The sequence below is a fragment of the Cervus canadensis genome, chromosome 33, assembly GCF_019320065.1.
Source record: "Cervus canadensis isolate Bull #8, Minnesota chromosome 33, ASM1932006v1, whole genome shotgun sequence".
Lineage (NCBI taxonomy): Eukaryota > Metazoa > Chordata > Mammalia > Artiodactyla > Cervidae > Cervus > Cervus canadensis.
Genome location: NC_057418.1, coordinates 19,811,386 through 19,828,662, shown reverse-complemented (window position 1 = coordinate 19,828,662; position 17,277 = coordinate 19,811,386). Strand labels below are relative to the sequence as shown.

General features: G+C 42.8%; 1 protein-coding gene across 1 annotated transcript in view; it reads right to left on the bottom strand.

Annotated features, from left to right (window-relative positions):
* Positions 1-17,277, bottom strand: part of SASH1 (SAM and SH3 domain containing 1) — a 983,107-nt gene that overhangs the window by 867,766 nt on the left and 98,064 nt on the right. The window lies entirely within an intron of this gene.

Genomic DNA, 17,277 nt, shown 5'->3' with positions numbered 1-17,277 from the left:
CTGGCCTGAAGAATTCCACGGACCTTATCATCCATGGGGTCACAAAAAGTTGGACATAACTGAGTGACTTTCACTTCAACTTCAAACCTGTATTAGCGTTAAGTAATAAGGAAGTCAGGCAATCATGGATGAAAACAGAGGCTAAGAAAAGTCCAATAACTCTTGATTGATCAGAAACCATTTCCTATGGGAAAAAAAACTGGAAACAATTGAAATTTTTCAGTCTGGATAGTGCCCCTATAAGTAGGAAGATATTTGATAACAGATAAAACAATTTCAGTGCCTTAAATAAACATAGATTTAATTTCCTTACACATAGCAAGATATCTTGAGATAGGTGGTTGCTGCTCTTAGTTTTATAATGTTAAGGCCAATGACCATGCAAACCTTGTGGCCATTTCCTCATTGTAACAAGAGAGCTGCTGCAATACCAGCCATCATATCACATTCAAAGACGTAAACCGGGTGTTGTCAAATGAATACACCAGAAAAGCAAAAGCCTTCCCCAAATGACTCCCAGTCCCCCAATCCAAAGATTTCCACTTAGAGCTCAAAAGACAGAACTAAGTTACATGTCTACTTTCAACAACAAAACAGGCTGAGAAATATGAACAGAATTATCATGACTGACTGGATTATTTGTGACAAATTGTCTGGAGCTGAGCACCTGGAATTAAAGTGGGGTTTTGTTAGCAAGGCTGAGACTGGATCTGGAGTACACAGTTGAACATTTGCCTTCAGGGTCTTTATTCATGTAAAGAAACTGAGAGTAAATATTTTAGACTTTGAGGGCCATATATGATCTTTGCCATATATTCCTCTTTGTTTTTGTTTGACATATATATTCCTCTTTGTTTTGTTTTTGTTTTCACAACCCCTACACAACTTAGCAACTAAACAACAGCAAACAAAAAATTCTTAGTTTCTGAGTTATCTAAAAATCGGCTATGAGTGGGACTGTAGTTTGCCTGAGGTTTCGGATAAGGATCCACATATAAAATACAGCATTGAAGAAATTCAATTAAATTAAGACTGGTTAGAAGCATTAACATATCCCTATATCTAAACTTTTATTTTCTCAAAAGGAATAAGACTGTAAGTTAGGAAAACCAAATTCCTAGCCTAATAAATTTATTAATAAATTAATAAATAACAGAGTGACTTAATAGCTAAATTATTTCAGTAACTCACCTAATAACTTTAACTCTTTCAACCAGACCATATTCTGTAGAGTAAGAGGCCAAAAAAGCCAAAAGTACCCCCCACCCCCAGCTCCAATACTGAGTGATTCTAACCCTAAGAAAGTACTAAAGATGAAACAGCAGCATTTATCATGATGACTAAAAGCCCAAACGGTGGGACCACCCACCCATATTAACCAGAAAATATCATCAGAGTGATTCTACAATCCTGGGAAGACCCGGAGCCCTTCACAGACATGGAATATTTATATAGATATTCCCTGACATTCACACAGACTCTCCACATATGCCCCCTCCCCCATAAAATCCAGACCAATGGAATACTTGGTCTGAAATAATTTACCCATTTCTCTCAGTCTCCTTACTTGAGTCTCATTTCAACTCCCCACTTCCCTACAACTCCCAGCACCACAATGTCCAACCAAGGGAGGACTGCCCTAAACAGACAGCTTTTAATTTTTAAAAAGTTTAATTAAAAAAAAAAAATTGAGTGCTTCTTGTATTCTGTCTATAATGTACCCCCTTTTAAAATTTTATTTATTCTTTTAATTGAAGAACAATTGCTTTACAGAATTTCATTGGTTTCTGCCCAACATCAACATGAATCAGCCATAGGTACACATATGTCCCCTCTCGTGAACCGCCCTCCCCATTCCATCCCTCTAGGTTGTTACAGAGCCCCTGTTTGAGTTCCCTGATCATACAACAAATTCCCATTGGCTATCTATTTTACACATAATGTACCTCTTTAACATAATAATAATCTTTTTCATGACTTCATATTAAGTAAAACCAACACCCCAGGCAGATAAGCCCTGGTTCCCAAGGCCCCACCAGAGGCCCCTGTTACTAGCATCTCTGGATCCTCAAGGAGGAGGCGGAGGTATTCATGCACCAAGCTAGGATCCACTTTCAGGTTCCTTGTAAGCCTAATTGGGGGTTTTTACATTCTTCCCTCTCCTTTGATTTCAGTACTACAAAAATTCGGAAAATAAATTTAGCCAGGAAATAAACACAATAAAAAACAAATGTATATGCCCTCTGTTAAATTTCAGTCTAATTGAAATTGGCAGCTACCATTTACCGATCCTTCATTTCTCTAATGTGCGCAATCTTACTTAAGTTTAATGGCCCTTTGAGATCATAAGTCTTCAGATACACTTGGCATAATGCGGTCAGAGTTATGACGAGCAAATGCTTATTTTTCCACAACGTACACTGTTTTTAGGAAGAACTGTTACAAGGATCTGCTGAGTTATATTGTTTTTTTTTCTCACAGGAAAACAAATCATGGAAACAGCAAAGATAATATCACATTACTCCATCTACCCTATCCCTTCCTGTATTATCTTCGGTGGGGAAGGAGCCAGTCACCGTTTATAATGCTAATGTAGTATTCCTACAGTTCAAATGCATAGCATATATCCTAAAATATGGGCATACCATTTTTATGTTCAAGTCCTCCGGAATTAGAACAACGATTTTAACATTAAAATGGTTTGCCATAGGCGGCAAAGCCTCGCCATTAAGAATCCTATTGTGTGTGAGGGGTTATTGAAAAATAATAACCAAGTAAGCAGTGGGCATATAAGAAGAGTCCACCTATTCTGGGAGTATGGGCAGCTCACAAGGACCCCTCTTGCTTGCCCCCTGCCCCTCCTCCCCCACATCCATAAACACACAGCTGCCCTCCTTGTAAACTGTAGTATTACCGTCCTGGGTAGTGAATTACACCAAGCCAGACCATCTGCCCAAGAACTCGAGATTGCAGCCAATAAATATATTCCTTTGAGTTGGTCTCTGGAGAAGAGAGACAGGGAAAGGTTCCCGATGCCTTTGACAATGGATTCCAGCTCAGTTCAGTTGCTCAGTCGCATCCTACTCTTTGCGACCCCATGGACTGCAGCATGCCAGGCTTCCCTGTCCATCACCAACTCCTGGAGCTTGCTCAAACTCATGTCCATTGAGTCAGTGATGCCATCCAACCATCTCATCCTCTGTCGTCCCCTTTTCTTCCCGCCCTCAATCTTTCCCAGCATCAAGGTCTTTTCAAAGGAGTCAGTCTTCGCATCAGGTGGCTAGAGTATTGGAGTTTCAGCTTCAGCATCAGCCCCTCCAATGAACACCCAGGACTGATCTCATTTAGGATGGACTGGTTGGATCTCCTTGCAGTCCAAAGGACTCTCAAGAGTCTTCTCCAACACCACAGTTCAAAAGAATCAATTCTTCAGCACTCAGCCTTCTTTATAGTCCAACTCTCACACCCATATACGACCACTGGAAAAACCATAGCTTTGACTAGACGGACCTTTGTCAGCAAAGTAATGTCTCTGCTTTTTAATATGTTGTTAAGGTTGGTCATAGCTTTTCTTCCAAGGAGCAAGCATCTTTTAATTTCATGGCTGCAGTCCCCATCTACAGTGACTTTGGAGCCCCCCAAAATAAAGTCTGTCACTGTTTCTATTATTTCCCCATCTATTTCCCGTGAAGTGATGGGACCGGATGCCATGATCTTAGTTTTCTGAATGTTGAGCTTTAAGCCAGTTTTTTCACTCTCCTCTTTCACTTTCATCAAGAGGCTCTTTAGTTCTTCACTTTCTACCATAAGGGTGGTGTCATCTGCGTATCTGAGGTTATTGATATTTCTCCCGGCAATCTTAATTCCTGCTTGTGCTTCATCTAGCCAGGCATCTCACATGATGTACCCTGCATATAAGTTAAATAAGCAGGGTGACAGCAGACAGTTTTGTTGTCCTCCTTTCCCGATTTGGAACCAGTCTATTGTTCCATGTCCATTTTTAACTGTTGCTTCTTGACCTGCATACAGATTTCTCAGGAGGCAGGTCAGGTGGTCTGGTATTCCCATCTCCAAGAATTTTCCATAGTTTGTTGTGATCCGCACAGTCAAGGCTTTGGCGTAGTCTATAAAGCAGAAGTAGATGTTTTTCTGGAACTCTCGTTCTTTTTTGGTGATCCAACGGAGGTTGGCAATTCAACCCTACCTTATTCTTTACATATAAAACTTCAAAACCTCTCCCCAGCGGCTTTTCCAGCCCATCTTCCTTTCTACCCCAAGAAATACATAAGTACCTAAGAAGCTTTGCTCTGATTATCACCCTCCACAGGCATAAACTTCAATGATAACCTGGACTTCAAAGTAAAAGTCAAGCTCAGGACCCTGGGGTGTAAGAAGGCCCTGCGTGATGGCGCGCTGATGCATCTTTTTAGCTTCATTGGCTATTGGTACGCACACAAAAACCCAGCCATATCCACAAACATAAAAACACAGAAGAGTCTCTACTGCCTCCCTCCACCCTTGCCTCCCTTGGAACTCCCCCTCAGACCCACAATCCCGACGTCCAAATCTAACCCCTCTAAAAAATTAAAAATAAAAACTTCCTACTGTTTTCCCATCAGGATACACGCAGGAAAATATAACTCTGTACAGTCCACGGAGGAAAACTGGTCTGACTACCTCCAGATACTCCAGTGGGCTGAGCCCAAGAGATGTGCTCACCTGTATCCTATTTCCAGCAACCAGCGGAGGAAGTGCTCTCTGCTTTAGGAACACGGTCTCCTTCAGGAAGTTTCTCCGGGTCTTTCTGGAAGTGTTTTCGCCTTCTGTAATGTACATGCACTTGGGACATGCGATTTACACGCAGGCTGAGCTCCAAGTTGAAGGGGAGCCGAGAGCGGGCCGGATGGAGTTAGGGCAGCGAGCGAAAAGGAAGGGATGAGACCCACGGGGTGGCCCAGGACCAAGGAAGAGCGCGGCGCCTCGGCTCTTTCCCGCAAGGGTTAACGTGGCTTAAAGGAGGAAACACCAACACTCAATTGATTTGATGAAATAACATTTTATACTTCCTACAGAATCCATAACAACTGAAACGGTGATCACGTATCACCAGTCCATTAACCAGAAAAGAACTGCGGCGGAAGCTTCCCTAGTCTACTAGGACCCCACCAGACCTTCTCCAGGGGGCATAAGCCTGCAGGGGCTCCTGGAACCCTAACGCCGGGGTGTCAGTCTTTTGGGTAATCACCACAAGAGGGCGCCCTGCTTTGCTAGGCAGCTTAGCGGAGACGCGCGTGGCCTCTCTAGACTGAGAATAGCAGTGACTATGGTTTAAACACGCCTGCAGCCGGCTGCACTTAAATAGATATCTCTAGCCTGGAAAATCCCATGGACGGGGAAGCCTGGTAGGCTGCAGTCCATGGGGTCGCACAGAGTCGGACACTACTGAAGTGACTTAGCAGCAGCAGCAGCAGCCGCCACTGATACTGAGAACAGTTTCCTGTCTACTCTGCTCCTCAAAATTTTCTGAAGGAGGCTATGCTCCCACATTCTTAGAAAAAACAATGAAGGACAACTGGTCCTATTTCCCCTCCAATTCATTTATTTAGAGACAAAAACCAGGTATCTTTTCTTGTATTAATTTGTGACTTTAGGAATAACAAGGAGTATCTTTTCTTGAAAGTATCCTCAAGAGTAGCCTCCCTGCCATGCTTGTAGAGAAAATGCTTACACAGAACTCAGGAAAGTTTCTCTCCAGATCAGAGGTTATGCTTCTTTTTTGTCAGGTTATAGAAACTAAAGGAGCCAGAGCATTTTTCTTTATACTTTGACTACTGGAAAGCTGGAAAAGGAAATGGCAACCCACTCCAATATTCTTGCCTGGAAAATTCCATGGATTGAGGAGCTACTGGTGGGCTACAGTCCACGGGGTCACAAAGAGTCAGACATGACTGAGAGACTTTGCTTTCACTGGAAAGTTCAGCTATAAATGCAATGTTCACTTAAGTATTTAATTCATTTCAAGTACATGGTGACTTTCTATTATTTTTTATTTTAATTTTCCAATCTCATATATTTCTCTGAAGTAAGAATGGGGAAGATGTAATTTTTGAATGGTTTAAAAGCATAGCTCCCATTTAACTATGTTTTTGCAAAGAATTCCAGCTTTGTAGTTAGAGACACAATCTCCCTAAAAGATGAAGTAACTTAAGAAACATTGTCGAGCCAGGGGATCGTACCAAAGGAATACAACACTTGAAAGAGATGAATCCCATAAGCAGACTTATGTTGCTCAAATGGCTTAAACTGAAAAATGAGATGCTCAGAACAAGAAGCCTGGATGGCCAGGTATCTTGAGGGACACGTCCCACATTGGCCAAGTGAGTCATTGGTTCTAAGCGTCCTCAGAAACCAAAGCTCTCCAGGCTCGCTAGAAAATGGGTTCCCCATTAAGGTCTAGGTATTAGAGGGTCCTCTCTGTCTCCTCACATATGGCTTTGGGGGTGGACATCCCCCCCCGCCCCCAGTTTCTGACCTCACCTTGATCTGTCTGTTCATTTCCTGATAACTCACTTCACTTTGACTTCTGATAGTTTAACCACTAGCTTCAAAGTCCAGCTGCCTAGTGTATGCTCCCGGCTCCCTTTAATCCAAGCTTTCTCCCAAGCCTTTGGAACCCCCCTTCCCCATCATTTGGTCCAAAATGCTTCCAGCTGTCCCTCTGTGGAGCTCCTCGAGGACCAAGGCAGTTCTCCATCTTCAGGCCCATCAGTTTTCCTATTCTTGTTTTCCCCACAACTAGGCTTTAATGTTCTCATACTTCAAGCTGTATCTTATTGACTTGTGTGTTCCAACCACCCAGCACAGTGCAAGCACTCAAGAAATGCTGCTTTTATTTATATTTAAAGCACTTTTTAAAGTGCTTTAAATTTAAAGCACTCAACAAATGTTGATCAAATCATTTCACCTCTATGCCTTAGCTATATCAGTTTTCTCATTTATGAAACAGAAATTATAGGGTTATTGTGAGGATTAAGTGAGCTAAAACATAAAAAATAGAGTGTTCTATCATATTCTATGCATTCAATAAAAGTTAACCATTTTTATTAAGCGCTCAATAAATAACCAAATTACTAGGCATTTGATAAATGTTTATTGAATAAATGACTGTGAATATAATGAATATATAGGAATATATATATAATGAATATATAGGAATAAAATGAATATAATGTCATTATCTTCCCTGGGTTTGGAGAAGGGAAAGGCTACCCATTCCAGTATTCTCGCCTGGAGAATTCCATTAACTGTATAGTCCATGGGGTCTCAAAGAGTCAGACACGACTGAGTGACTTTCACTTTCACTTTATAATGACAAAATCAGTATTAAAAAGTGCATGACACACATGCCCAGTAGGCTTTACCTTTTAAACAATCCATGTTAACAAATCTGTGTGGTAATCATGGGAAGTGCATGCATGCATGTTAAGTCGCTTCAGCCATGTCTGACTCTTTGCAATCCCTTGGACTATAACCTGCCAGGTTCCTCTGTTCATGGAATTCTCCAGGCAAGAATACTGGAGTGGGGAGCTATTCCCTTCTCCAAGGGATCTTCCCAACCTAGGAATCGAACCTAGGTCTCCTGCATTGTAGGCACATTCTTTATTGTCTGAGCCATCAGGGAAGCCCCATGATGAGAAGCAGGTATTATTATTGTATGAGGCACAGGGTTGGAATGCCCCCAGAAGTATGCATTGTATGGAAGGCAGCAGCCAAATTCCCTTTCTCCGAGGCCTGTGCACTTTCCTAGAATCCAGGCCAGTTTGACAAGTTTTACATGTGACAGTGGAGAAAGTGACCCCCATAAGCTAATGTAACCCAGCATTTGTTTCCAGCATCTGCCAGAGCAATTTCAATTAGCTTCCAGAACAGACACTACCGTGTAGCTGATGCAGCAATTTCCATTGAAAGCACTATGGAGCAATTTCATTTCATAAAGCAGTCCCCGCAGCTTAGATTTGAGAGCATGCCGCATTTGCGAAGATGGAAATGACATAATTATGTTCTAAGTTGAGTTTATAAGTCACAAACCAATTCCAAAGGCCAATGAATCTGAAAAGTTGCTTTTCCCGGGGATCTTTTTCAGTCCTCTGGGGCCTCGTGGCGTGGCAGCCTGTGCTGGGCACACAGCCTACACAGGAGATGCTGCTTCAGCTGAGGTTCCTGGGTTTCTCACGTGCTTTTCAAGACATACTATTAATTCTTCTTAATGTGTTTCTGGGTTACCAGAGCCTATGCAAATCTCCTCTTCAGGGAACAGCATCTTTACACCAGGTAAGATTCACTCAGAGAAAGACTGTCCACAATATCGCTCAGATGATGAAGAGAGAAAGCCACATGACCCCAATTATTCAAATTCACAGATGAGAAACTTGAATCCCATAGCTTCAACTTGCTACGTCCGACTTGAATGTATTTATTAACACTGCAAACAAGGGAGAAAAACTATCTGAACCAAAGATCACTCACTCTCTTCTTACTAATATATATTCTGAAATTACCATGTGGTAACTGAATAGAACTATTAAAGCTAAAAGCTACGGTAGTAGAGTGGTGTTGGTCACTCATTCGTGTCCAGCTCTTTGCCACCCTATGGACTGTAGTCTGCCAGGCTTCTCTGTCCATGGGATTCTCCGGGCAAGAATACTGGAGTGGGTAGCCGGTAGTTGTTTCCCTTCTCCAGGGGATCTTCCTGGCCTGGGGATGGAACCCAGGTCTCCGAGATTGCAGGCAGATTCTTTACCATCTGAGCTACAGGGAAGCCCCCAAAGCTACTACGTATGTATGTATGTATACATAGCTAAACTGTGTATAGCTAATAGAGGGATCACAGTGGCCATGGAACCCTTGGAAAAGCGGGAAAGCAGGGGTGCAGAGAAGCATTTATTGAGCACCTAGCATGTGCCAGACCCTGTGTTTTTAGCTTGTCATGCATTCACATCTCACGAGGCTACACATGGAGGCAGGTACTAGGAGGTGGGATCCCATTTTTCAGTAAGTCATTTAAGCAACACGTGTCTACCAAGGGATTCATCTCTTTGAATATGAATCCTTGTTTTCCCATGGTACATTTCCATGGCTCAACAATGAGGTTTTCTTTTTTTTTTTTTTAATTTTTTTGGTCACAAGGCATGTGAGATCTTAGTTCTCCATCCAAGGAGTGAACCCAGGCCCCCTGCACTGGAAGCAGAGTCTTAACCACTGTACAGTAGGGAAATCCCTCACCAATGTTTTTTAAATTACTTCATCCTCCAGGGACATTGGGGCTTCCCTGATGGCTCACCAATGCAGGAGATGTAAAGAGATGCAGGTTCGATCCCTGGATTGGGAAGATCCCCTGGAGGAGGGCATGGCAACCCACTCCAGGATTCTTGCTGGGAAAATCTCATGGACAGAGGAGTGTGGTGGGCTACAGTCTATAAGGGTCGCAAAGAGTCGGACAAGCATGAAGCAATGAGCACACAGGGACGTTGAAACTCTTTGTAAAAACACAGTTAAATGGGAGATGTGCTTTCAAATTATTCGTAAGTAACTCCTTCCCCCATCCTTATTTAAAAGAAATATACAAAATTGGGAATCTAAAATGAAAAAAAAAAAAAAAGAAACTCACCATATACTTGAATTACATACTTAAGTGAACATGCATTTATATCTGAACTTCCTAATAGCCAAGGGAAAAGGGGAAATGCATTGGGTTATTTAGTCCCCTGGGACGTCTGCAGCATTTTCTCTTACCAACCGAAAAGCCAAGATTAAAGTCATGACCTTGGTCTAGAGCTGCAGAGTTCCAGTGAAGAAACTGTTTATGTCTTTGGTATATTTCAAACTGTGCCTAATATAATTTATTTATTAAAAAAATACTTGCACATACACTTTCAGCTCACTAAAACAATGAATCTTTCCAGCCAATATTTTCACATCACTCTGTTAAGTAAAGTATGTTTACACTGACACACACCCCAGGCATATTTCAAAGAACTAAACATTTATTAATATTTGGATTTTGCTAGTAGAGCATGCACAGCAAATTCCTCAACTATTTCTGCAGGGTGTTTATAAAAACAAGTTCACAGTCATGAATGAAATAATGGATACTTTGCTCCTCAAATAAATAAAAATAACAATTTTTTTCAAATTTACTAGTTGTTGGTATAAATAAAAATGAGCACTTTTCCCCAAGTCACAGAAAACAGGTGCCCAAAAGGCATGAGACAAACATTACCAGTGATCTATTTTTAAGTTGATAAATATTTAAAGGTACTCATTTATTAAATCTAACCTTCAAATCAGAACTATAATGTATTTGCATGGCACTAATGCAGTCTAATTTTAAATTTCAACAAGCTTCAAAAAACCAGAAATATAGATTTTAAAATCAGGGTTAGTTATCTAATAGACTTTCTGTTGGTATTTTAAATGTACAATTGTATGTGTAAACTTTCTTCTACTTAGTATTTTTTAATTGCATATATTTCAGATATAGTGAAATGCAAAAACCTTAAGTGTGCAGAATGATGAATTTTTACATATGTATGTTCCCATTTCCTCACTATTCAAATCAACACGTAGCAAATTTACAACATCACGGCAAGTTTTTTAGTACTCCTTGTCCCATGGAATATTACCCTCAATTCCAGGTAATCACTTTACAGCTTCTAAGATCATACATTAGTTTTGCCTGTTCTTCACCTTTATAAAGGGCTTTCCAGGTGGCCCAGGAGGTAAAGAATCCACCTTCAATGCGTGAGACACAGAAGACACCTCGGTCGTGAAGATTCCCTGGAGGAGGGCATGGCAATCCACTCCAGTATTCTTGCCTGGAGAATCCCGTGGACAGAGGAGTCTGGCAGGCTACAGTCCATACGGTCGCAAAGAGTCAGACACAGCTGAAGCGACTGAGCAGGCATGCATCCTTACAAAATGGGGTCATAAGAACGGCTCTTTTGTGTCTGGCTTTGACTCAAATAGTGTTTCTGAGATTCTGAGACCGTCCTTCATTCACATCAGCTCACCTATTTGCCCAGTAGTAAAGAATTTACCTGCCGATGCAGGAGATGCAAGAGACGTGGGTTTGATCCCTGAGTCAGGGAGATTCCCTGGAGTCGTTAATGGCAACCTACTCCAGTAGTTCTTTCCTGGAACATTCCATGGACAGAGGAGCCTGGCGGGATACAGTCCACGAGGTCACAAAGAGTTGGACATGACTGAGCATGCGCGTGCACACACACACACACACGCACACACACACACCTTTTTGTAGGCTGCTCTCAATCTAGATGCCTCCTTTTTTGCCTAACACAGCCTGCTGATCTCGCTGGGCTCACCCAATGCCATCTCCTTCATCAAGCACTTCTTCATCTCTGCAGATATTAGCAGCTCCTTTTCTGATCATGTCTTTTTCTTTGAAACATATTTTAATCTGCTTCTTGTGGTCTGATGCCCCCATCCTGTAGAGCAATCGCCAGGAGAAGTAAAGGAGAGGAGACCAGATGGATAGTCACTCAGTGGATAAATATGAACAGGCTCTGCAGCTGTGGAGCGCTGGGTGAGAAAAGTGTGTAATTTAGGCAAAGATCTAGTCTCACAATTTTCCTTCTCTCCTGCCTCTTCTGCCACCTTATTTTCCTCTGGCCTCTCCACCTCTCCCTCTTCTCTACTTTTTCCCTCCTCTTCTTCCTTACCCCTTCCATCTCCCCCTGTGTCTCTTAAGTTTATTTTCTTTACTTTCTTTGCATTCATTTTTTCCTTTTCTTGTGTTAGTTAATTCACTTGAAAAACGTTTAATGGAATATCAGGCCACTGAGCCCAGACAACAGGTGACATGACCAGTGGTCACTGAACAGGGTATCAGGAGGAGAAAATGAGGGACTCAAGTATGCCCGTGGAAGAGAAGAGCTGTTAGGAGTACAGAATAATCCCTGCATGTGTGACCAGGCCAGCGCCCAAATATCTAACTGGCCAGGAAGGTGTTAGGCCGTGACTGTGGGTTAGACTGGTCTCCCAGCGCATGGGGCTCAAAGAAGGCGTTTAATAAGAAGCTCAGGGCGCTCTCCAGGGAAGCAAAGCTACAGGTTCACAGGGCTCCCCTGCACTGCACAGCCACTACAGGGGGTGCAGGGGCAAGGGGGCAGGTAATAGAGCAAGTGACTCTATAAAATATCATCATAATGAATTTTCAAAGAAAAGCTGAGATTTCAAATGCAGTGACTTCAGAAAAGAAAAAGAGAGATAAGATTGAGTCCAGGCACTGGCTCAGCTCTCCAGGGGATATAAGAGGAGGAAAGAAACTTAGATGACAAGATGTAACTTAGTATATTTTGTAAATGAGACAATGGCCCAGAGACAACCAGTGACTTATCCAATATCACACAGCGGTTTCTCTGTACTCCAGAGTTTTTCTGAGGCCAATCTCTAGCATTGTGCCTACCATGTTTCTCAAAAAAAAAAGAGGCTCAAGAGTAGAATTATTAGGGAAATAAATTCGGAGAGCAGTTCAAGATAGCAGGGAAGGTCAGAATAGAATAGTTATGGAAGGGGAGGTTAGGAAAGTAGTCTGAGGTCAGATTAGTAAGAATTTTCACTCCAAGTGAGAAAGTGCAAACTTGATCCTTGGGAAGCAGTAATGAAAACAAGGATTTTCTAACCAGAGGAGATTCAAGTAAAAACACTGCTTGGGGAATTGCGTTAGTCTGGCACTGATGCACACCAGGACTGATGGTGCTGCTTCTGTTTGGGTGGCCAGGTCAGGATGGTGCAACCTACATCCCTGTCACAAGCACCACACAGATACCAGGTGACCACCCCAAAACAGCCAGAGCTGGGTCCTTGACCCAAGATCAGCCCGCCTGCGTGCTGGACAGCAACTAGATGATAGTCCAGCCAACTAAACAAACACCACCTTGCTTTGTGGGAGTGTGAACTTGAGACCTACGATGATAGATCAGCAATTGGTGGGGGCAATTGAAGCCAACACAGATAAGGGAAAATAGAATCAGATAGACGTGATCTGCATCAATGGCCCCACGCATTTTTTTTTTTCAGTTCAGTTCAGTCACTCAGTTGTGTCCAACTCTTTGTGACCCCACGGACTGCAGCATGGCAGGCTTCCCTGTCCATCACCAATTCCCTGAGCCTGCTCAAACTCATGTCCATTGACTTGGTGATGCCATCCTATCATCTGATCCTCTGTTGTCCCCTTCTCCTCCTGCCCTCAATCTTTCCCAGCATCAGAGTCTTTGCCAGTGAGTCAGTTCTTCGCATCAGGTGGCCAAAGTATTGGAGTTTCAGCTTCAGCATCAGTCCTTCCAATGAATATTCAGGACTGATTTCCGTTAGGAGGACTGGTTGGATCTCCTTGCAGTCCAAGGGACTCTCAAGAGTCTTCTCCAACACCACAGTTCAAAAGCATCAATTCTTCCGCACTCAACTTTTATAGTCCAACTCTCACATCCATACATGACCACTGGTAAAACCATAGCTTTGACTAGATGGACCTTTGTTGGCAAAGTAATGTCTGTGCTTTTTAATATGCTGTCTAGGTTGGTCATAGCTTTTCTTCCAAGGAGCAAGTGTCTTTTAATTTCATGGCTGAAGTCACCATCTGCAGTGATTTTGAAGCCCAAAGAAATAAAGTCTCTCACTGCTTCCATTGTTTTCCCATCTATTTGCCATGAAGTGATGGGAATGGATGTCATGATCTTAGTTTTCTGAATGTTGACCTTTAAGCCAGCTTTTGCACTCTCTTCTTTCACTTTCATCAAGAGGCTCTTTAGTTCTTTGCTTTCTGCCATAAGGGTGGTGTCATCTACATATCTAAGGTTATTGATATTTCTCCCGGCAATCTTGATTCCTGCTTGTGCTTCATCCAGACTGGCATCTCACATGATGTACTCTGCATATAAGTTAAATAAGCTGGGTGACAATATACAGCCTTGACATACTCCTTTCCCAATTTGGGATCAGTCTGTTGTTCCATGTCCAGTTCTAACTGTTGCTTCCTGACCTGCATACAGATTTCTCAGGATGCAGGTCAGGTGGTCTGGTATTCCCATCTCTCGAAGAATTTTCCACAGTTTGTTGTGACCCACACAATCAAAGGCTTTGGCATAGTCAATAAAGCAGAACTGGATTTTTTCTAGAACTCTCTTGCTTTTTCGATGACCCCATGGATGTTGGCAATTTGATCTCTGGTTCCTCTGCCTTTTCTGAATCCAGCTTGAACATCTGGAAGTTCACAGTTCACATACTGTTGAAGCCTGGCTTGGAGAATTTTGAACATTACTTTGCTAGTGTGTGAGATGAATGCAATTGTGTGGTAGTTTGAACATTCTTTGACATTGTCTTTCTTTGGGATTAGAATGAAAACTGATCTTTTCCAATCCTGTGGCCACTACTGAGGTTTCCACATTTGCTGGCATATTGAGGGCAGCACTTTCACAGCATCATCTTTTAGGATTTGAAATAGCTCAACTGGAATTCCATCACCTCCACTAACTCTGTTCATAGTGATGCTTCCTAAGGCTCACTTGACTTCGCATTCCAGGATTTATTAAATAAGAAAGCTTACTTATTCAATAAGAACTTGAACAGGAAGGAAAATAGACATTTATTTAAAGTCTGGTGAGCTGGGGAGGCAGGAAGAGAATCAGAAATCCCAGCTGTCTTAGAGCCCTGATGATAACCATCCTTTTCCCAAATGATATTTGTATGACTGTCCCCAGAGGTTTAGGCAACTGAAGTGAGATTCCTGTCCCAGAGCCTTATAATGAGACTGCACTACTCCAAGCAACTTCAGGGAGTCTCTGTTCCTCCTAAATAAATAATTTAAGCAGCAGAAAAGCTGAGAACTGTCTGGCCCAATTCTAGTCTTCAGAGGAGTCCATTCTCATCGTGGAAAACCTCACTGAGGTCAGGGTGATTGCCCCTCACTTTCTCTGGGTGGATTTCCCTGGTGGCTCAGTGGTAAAGAATTCCCCTGCCAAGCAGGAGGCGCAGGTTTAATTCCTGGGTTGGGAAGATCCTTGGAGGTGGAAATGGCAACCCACTCCTGTATTCTTGCCTGGGAAATCCCATGGACAGAGGAGCATGGTGGGCTACAGTCTGTGGGGTCACAAAGAGTCGGACACAACTTAGCAACTGCAACTTAGCAACGCTGCCTGGGTACCTCTGACCAGCTTCGACTTTAATCAATCCTCGGTCTCTTCTCTCACCTTCCTCACTTGCACTTTCCATCTGATAGTATCTGGTCAGTCCAGAGCCAGGCCTAATTTCCTATGAAGACCTCTGACTTTTACGGACCCCACTGGTTCTTTCTTCCTCATCTCCCCTCAGTAGAACGAACACCCAATCCCAGGCCATGCCCCTGGGCCCAACCCCAAATCCTGATCAAACCTTTAGTGGCAACGAGGAAAATGAAGGTCAGACACTCCCCCAAATGACTGGTTCAGCCGCCATATCATAAGACTGGGGCTCCAGGACAGTGTGAGAAGGTCTGATTTAAAGGACTAGTAGGTGATCTGAATTTCAAAGATCGTCTGCTGTGACTTTGACATGTCCAGCAAGTGTCTCACTCATAGTAAAATACTGGTAATAAGACAAATTTCAGTTCCATGCTTGAATACGATTTTGTGGGAGATACATTGCACAACAGATGGTGGCGAGGGGAGAGACTGCTGGAGAATCACATCCCCCGGGCACTGCTTACACACAACATCGCCCGGCTTGACAACCGCTCCCGGGAGTGCAGTCACTGCACGTGACCCAGCCATGTCCTGAATAAAGTCTCTGCTGAAAAGGGACATTTTTCTCCTGCTTTTACTCCAGTGGGGCGGATCAGCCAGGAATAATAAAAGTTGCAAAGGACTAAATGCTTCAGGTAAATTACTTCCTTCCCTCCACTGTGTGTTTATCAGCCGGCCCAAATAACTGCTCACATATAAATGTAAATGGAAACCTGAGCACGGACAGTGTCAGATGTGTGACAAGAGGTGTGTGCGCGGCATGGAAAGTATCTCATAAGTGCGAAAATTATGTGCCTAGTTTACAGAACACAGCACAGAGTATAATGTGGGATCTTCACGCTTTGCTGGTAGCTCTTTTCCCAACTGTTTAATGAAAGCGACAAAAGTCGCAATGAGTTGTGTTAACATAAACGGGACTGTGAGAAAAATTAAAGCCAGGTGTATGTGAGGAAAATAAATATTTCATATGAAGCAACTGTTTTCTCTTATCCACCAAATATGTTCCCCTGTTGGGGACCCGGTAGAGATGTAGAGATGTAAAGTACTGTCTTTTAGGGAGTACACTACTTTGCTAGCACAAGTAGCTAACCAAGAAGCACAAACTCAATGGCTTAAACAACAGAGATTTAGTGTCTGATGATTCTGGAGGCTAGAAGTCCAAGACCAAGGTGTGCACAGGATTGGCTCCTTCTGTGGCCAGTGAGGAAAGGACCCATTCCAGCCTTTTCTCCTTGGCTTGTAGACGTCCATCCCCACATTCATCTGGTGTCCTCACTGTATGTGTGTCTGTATCCGGATTTCTCTTTTCATAAGGACCCCAGTCATTTCGGATCAGCACCCACCCTAATGAGCTCCTGCTAGTGCAGGAGCTGCAAGAGATGTGGGTTTGATCCCTGGGTCGGGGAGATCCCCTGGAAGAGGAAATGGCAACCCACTCCAGTACTCTCGCCTGGGGAATCCTATGGACAGAGGAGTCTAGCAGGCTACAGTCCAAGGGGTCGCAAGGAGTCAGACACTGAGCATGCACTGTTGTATTTGGATCTAATGAGCTCATTTTAACTTGATTACCTCTATAAAGACCGTATCTCAAGGAAGATCACATTTAGAGGTATTAGGAGTTAAGATTTCATCAAATGAATTTCAAGGGAGACACAGTCAAACCCGTATCAGGGGATTTAAAATTAACGACTTTTCAAGGTGGTTCTTACCTACCTAATACAGGAAAGTAAGCAGCTTTTAAAATGTAATTGGAATTTTAAACTCCACCAGAGTTTATAAAAACAATTCTAAATACTAAAATGGAGTGGAAACATCAGCTCCTCTTGCCACACATACAACGTATAGGACAGGGGTCCCCAACCTCCAGGATCTACTGCCTGATGATCTGAGATGGAGCTGATGGAGAAATAATAGAAATAAAGTGCACAATAAATGTAACATGCTTGAATCATTCCGAAACCATCCCCCACTGTACCGCACC